Genomic DNA, 6000 nt, shown 5'->3' with positions numbered 1-6000 from the left:
TCTCTCCTTTCATTTCAGATATTTACGAATGGTGCCTTGCGTTATATACAAGGTACTGTTGGGCACTACAAGAAGAAACATGAGGACCAATGGGCCTGTCTCCAAGGCTTTTATATTCTTAGTTCAGGAGATAGACTTGTTCACAAAAAGGCAGTGAAGTAAGTGGTCTAATGGACAGTCGGGGAAAGTGTGCCAAGAAGGGAGGCTGGTTGTGACTTGAGCAATTATGAAAGGCTTCCTGGAGGAGGAAGCTTGAGTCAGGCCCGCAGTGAGGGTTTGGAGGTAGGGTGTGGGGAACTCCCACCGAGGGGATAGCAAGAGCAGAAGCACAACTGAAGGCCAGGATGTGAGAGAAGAGGTTAGAAAGGTGAGAGGGGCCCATTTAAGGCACTCTAAGAAGTGGGGAGTCCTGGACAGGTTTTGAGGAGAGGAAGGAGAGACCCAGGTTTATTTTAATGACTGGTGACAGTGTGGAGGAGGCTCAGCCTTATACTAAGTGGAAGAGTCAGAGGGTATGGGAAACAGGAAGTGGTGTGTGGCCTGGAAAGCGGGCAGAAGGGGAAGAAGAGAGCAGTCACTCTTGGCTCCTAGGGCCTGGCGTCTCACGACATGGAGGCAGAGCCAGCAGTGCGGGCCTAAAGGGGCTCATGGATGAGAAGATGCAGGGTATGAAGAGCAGCAAGGAGAGAACCTTGGGGAACAGAGGAAGAGGTGGTTACATCTTGGGGAAGAACAGTTTTCTTAAAATAACTAGAGAATCTTCAGCTGACATCTCATCTACAAATGTGCACTCCATCAGCCACTAAATTCATAGGACTCAAGGTTCTGTGGGGAGACAAAGGAACTAATACACTTTGGGCCCTTGGTTTCAAATAGCCTTCTGTCTGTCCTGCATTTTTTGTGGGAGTGGTATTTAATTTTAGTTTTCTAAGATTTTTATTTGTTTGGGGTACCTGGGTGGCTCAGTGGGTTAAAGCCTCTGCCTTTGGCTCAGGTCATGATCCCAGGGTCCTGGGATGGAGCCCCACAGCAGGATCCCTGCTCAGCAGAGAGCCTGCTTCCCCCCTCTCTCTGCCTACTTGTGTTCTCTGTCGGTCAAATAAATTAAAAAAATCTTTTTTAAAAAAAGATTTGAGAGAGAGTGAGAGCAAGCACATGAATGAGCACAAGCAGGGGGGGCACAGAGGGAGAGAGACAAGCAGGTTCCCCTCGGAGCAGAGAGCTTGATGTGGGGCTCGATCCCAGGACCCCAGGATTATGACCTGAGCTGAAGGATTTAAGGAGGTGCCTGCTGACTTAAGTCGGTTAAGCATCTGCTTCTCCTTCTCCCCTTGTCCTGCTCTCCTGCTTACTCATTCAAACAAAAAACAAAACAAAACAAAACTGAAGGATTTGTTATTGGCCTGACCTGCCCACTAAGCTGAGTGGGAGCACAACACAGTGGGTAGTGAGGGTCTTTGTAAGATGAGTTCAAGAAGAGGTAGAGGCTCTTTACCCCAACCATGTGTCTATAGAATTTAGTAATGAAAAACTTTAAGAGACATCTGTGGTTCCATCTTACTTAAGGGCTTGTATGGCTCTGAGGATGGGGCTGAAGGCACAGGGCCTGTAGGCAGCCCTGTCTGGAAGCTTCCTGTTCTTTTTGTCTCTGTAGCAAAAATGGCAGCTAGCCCTTATGTAAAGGATCTTCCCTACATGGTGAAGTCTGATTAGACACTGTAGCTCAGTCTTCCATCTTGGTTTTACCTTCCTTTTGGGGTTCTCTCACCTAGATTTCTAGTGCCACCACTATCAGCAGGGAGTTTCCTTCTGGAATAACCTTGGGGTGGTGGGTGGGTTTTGTTTTAAAAAGGAGAAGGCTTTCCCTTAGTCTCATTCTTTCCCACCTGTTTGCTTCTAGTAGAGTGGTGAGAGAATTTTGTGCATTTTTTGACCTTTGAACACACAATTATACTGACAGGCTTTATGTCTTGTTTTTTACATTTTGAGTTCATTAGGACCAGGGGGTGATGTTTTCTTACGCATTGTTCACACACCAAATAAAATGAACACAGTGTGCTTTGTGAAGGATGCAAAATTTTTTTTTTTTTTAAGATTTTATTTATTTATTTGACAGAGAGAAATCACAAGTAGGCAGAGAGGCAGGCAGAGAGAGAGAGAGAGAGAGAGAGGGAAGCAGGCTCCCTGCCGAGCAGAGAGCCCGATGCGGGACTCGATCCCAGGACCCTGAGACCATGACCTGAGCCGAAGGCAGCGGCTTAACCCACTGAGCCACCCAGGCGCCCCAAGGATGCAAAATTATTAACAGTCTTTGCCCTCAAAGACCTTCCAGTCCAGCTGTCAGAAAAAAGGAAATCTGTAAAGCAGAGACCTGACAAGGGCTCCTGACTGCCCCTTGAGACTGTAATGGTCCAGGAAGGCTTCATGAAGGGGGAGAGACTTTATATGGGCCTTGAAGAATGGGTAGGCTCTCTTGAGGGTAATGTAATCAATGGGGTGAAAGCCAGAAAGAAAGGGACAGGCTTTGGGGGACAGTGAGTGTTTTGAGCAGTGTGATAACCCACTGGAGGGGAGTGATAAGGTGGGTGGACCCAACCCATGAGGTCCTGGAATGCAAAGGTATTATCAGAATACCTAAAGCCGCAGGATCCAGAACTCTTAACAGAGAACTATTTTTTTTTTTAAAGATTTTATTTATTCATTTGACAGAGATCACAAGGAGGCAGAGAGAGAGGAAGGGAAGCAGGCTCCCTGAAGAGCAGAGAGCCCGATGTGGGGCTCGATCCCAGGAGCCTGAGATCGTGGCCTGAGCCAAAGACAGAGGCTTTAACCCACTGAGCCACCCAGGCACCCCACCGGATAACTATTTTAAATAGAATTTATTGTTTCCTATAACTGAAAAGGTGACCTGGCTAGATCCAGGTGCTCAAATGATAATGTCACAACATTATTTCTCTTTCTCTCTCTCTGTTCTGTTCATGGGCTTAGGAAGTCTCTCTCCAAAGGTGGGGAAGATGGCCAACAGCAGCCCTAGGCTCACACTAATCTCTTGTTTAAGGGCTGGAGTGAGTCTCTTTTATCCAAGGGATTTTGATCTGGTTCTGGAAGAGCTGACACGAGGTATCTTTGGCCTGGTGGTTTCAAACACAGCTCTGTCCTTGATGACAAAAACAGATGCTTCCATGAATTGTTTCTAACTTGTAAATTAGGAGAAACTGCCTGCTAGGAAAAGATTGCACATATGGATGAGTAAGTGGATGAATGCTGTCAACACTTTGTTCTGAATAATTGATGAACAGAGCTTTTGGTTACATACCATTTTGAAGGGAAGAGAAGGCAATTAGTGTTGCCTTGTGGCTGGACAGTTGGAGTCCAGGGTTTGCATCAGACTCAGGCAAATTACTTTCCAAGTACTTGGGGAAAAGACCAAGGCATGGGCATCAAAGCCGAATTAGCTTACAACGGGCCCATTTACTTCTCTGGGGAATGCCTGTCCTCAGGTATAATGCCTACGAAATGGTTTTTACATTTGCTGCCAAGTCAATGGATTGGTGCTTCCTCCTCCTGCCAGATCCCCAAACCAGGAGAGATGATGTCCAGTGTGGGACCTGGAGCCTGCATGAGGAACCTGTCATGAGGAAGGGCAGGTCAGAGGACAAGGGCATCTGCTAAGGATACCAGAGAAAGACAGCTGGAGGGGAGTATGCAGTGCCCATAGCACTTCCCAGGCAGAGAGCCCATGACCTGACTTCCAGTACCAGCTCTCTGGACAGACACACTCTACTGAGCTTGATGACAGAGGCTCTTTCAGGTTGGGTCCCCTGGGCAGCAGACTGAGATGAAGATTAGCATGTGGTATTAGAGGTGATCTCAGGTTCAACACATATGGAGGAAGGGAAGGAAGTTAATCTTGGTCAGAGGAGGAAGGTGTGGTGTAAATGCCTGAGCTAACTCCCCAGTTCTGAAGCTGGGATGGCCTTTTGAGTTGTCCTGAATTGGGGTGGGAGGACCAAGCCTTTACACACTAGCTTCGGTCAGTCATTGGATGCATGCTGTACCTACAGAGGACAGTGTTACCTTGGTTGAGGAAATGTGTCACCCGAGGGCAGTTCCTGAAGTGGGCTGGTAACTGAGTGCTGTCTTCCAGCTACTCAAAGTAGGTAGGGGCAAGAAGCCCTTCAGTCCTGAAGGTGGACCTGATGGCATATCATGGTGTCCAATATTCCTTATGCCTACTACTCAGACCCACCTCTTTGTATAGGCTTTGGGAGCAGCTTGACTTTTCAGAGGGAGGCTGATGGTTAATGGGATGAGCCACATTTCCCACCACTACAGCTGGTCTTGAGCCCCCAACTGTTACCTTCTTCCTCCTCTACCACCCATTTTAGGTGCTTCTCCCCTCAAGAAGTCCCTCTGCTGAGTGCCTGGTCACCACGTCCTTTTCAAGCCTTGGCTGCTGCACTTCTCCATTTACTTTCGAAACTGAGCCAGGGTATAACAATGAGACAGATAGCTGGACTGCATCAGGGTTGAAAACATCTTCCTCTTTGCTCCTGGTTGTATAACTGCAGCCCTGACTCTTCCTGATAATCAGGGTCAGTTACTGCTGCCAGGGTGGTGACTCCTGCTTCTTGCCTGCTGCTCCCTTGGCATGAAGAGCTCAAAGTGCCACGTGGCACTTGTAAATTAAAGTGCAATGGGATTTTTGCTGTAGCCCCTGATGAAAAGACTTCATCTTTGGGAAATAGGACCTCAAAGCCCTTGGAGTGCAGAGTTGCAGTGACAAAAATACCCAACGGGATCACTGGGCTTAATGCTAAGTGAAGTCACTCCTATTTCCACCCCTTGCGCCAAGGACCTATCTCTATTCTTCTTCTTCTTCATCTTCTTCTTCTTCTTTTTAAAAAGATTTTATTCATGTGACAGCGAGAGAGGGAACACAAGCAGGGGGAGTGGGACAGGGAGAAGCAGGCCTCCCGCGGAGCAGGGAGCCCAATGCGGGTCTTGATCCCAGGACCCTGGGATCCAAGGCCAAAGGCAGACGCTTAATGACTGAGCCACCCAGGTGCCCCTAGACCTTCTTATTGGGACATAGCAGCACACTGACAGTTGACAGACCGTACACTGTGCTGTGGTAGGTGGTAGCCCATCCTTAGTTGGTACCATCTCTATGCTGGAACCTCAGCTGTGTCTTCACAGGCTGTTCCTTCTCTGTTCATGCTGGCATCCAGATGGTACAGAATGTGATAAGGCCAGTGGATCCCATGGTCACGTGCCATTGTCCTGCCTCCAAACAGTGCAATGGGTCCTTTGCTCTGATGCATTTTGACGAGGGATCCTATGTCAATGGGTCAGACAATCAACACTGAAGATACTAGTGCTGGCTGAGGCCCTGCGGGCAAAAGAGGCAAACGACACCCAGAATGTAGTAATTCCAGTCAACATAAATTGATGCCATTCCCAGGATGGAAAGTACCCAAAGTTGTCAAGCACCTGGTTGCTTTCCTTGAGGTATACTGCCATTGGGAGGCTCAACATTGGATTCATTGCTGCAAGGCTGGGCATTTAGCAGTGGAATCAGCCTTTGTGAGTAGGAGCCCATGCTCTTGGGTCCATGTTTTACTCCCATCCCTGCTACGTGGCTACTTCATTCACATGCCCATTGTGCTGGTACTGAGGTGGCTGATAGCATCTGACATTAATTGAGTCATTCTCTCTACTTGGTTGTTTAGTGCCTCCTCCATGGTAGATACTCTTGGATGGGCATCTGCGCACTTCGGTCCCACTCACATAGTCCATCTACATACGTACCTCTCTCCCAGACTTTTTCATCCTTCATCTTTCTTTCTCCTGCCAGGTCCGTCAACCAGCCAAGTCAACTGCCAGTCCACATATATTCTAACTATGGTTATTACATGTCTTTCCACACAAAGTGAATGGCCAGGTTTAACCACTGAGAGAATTTATCCACTGGGAGAATTTCCCTGGCTGATGTCTTTC

This window comes from Mustela putorius, unplaced genomic scaffold (assembly GCF_011764305.1).
Source record: "Mustela putorius furo isolate JIRA1106 unplaced genomic scaffold, ASM1176430v1.1 tig00000281_pilon_pilon_pilon, whole genome shotgun sequence".
Classification (NCBI taxonomy): Eukaryota; Metazoa; Chordata; class Mammalia; order Carnivora; family Mustelidae; genus Mustela; species Mustela putorius.
This window is presented reverse-complemented; position numbering follows the sequence as displayed.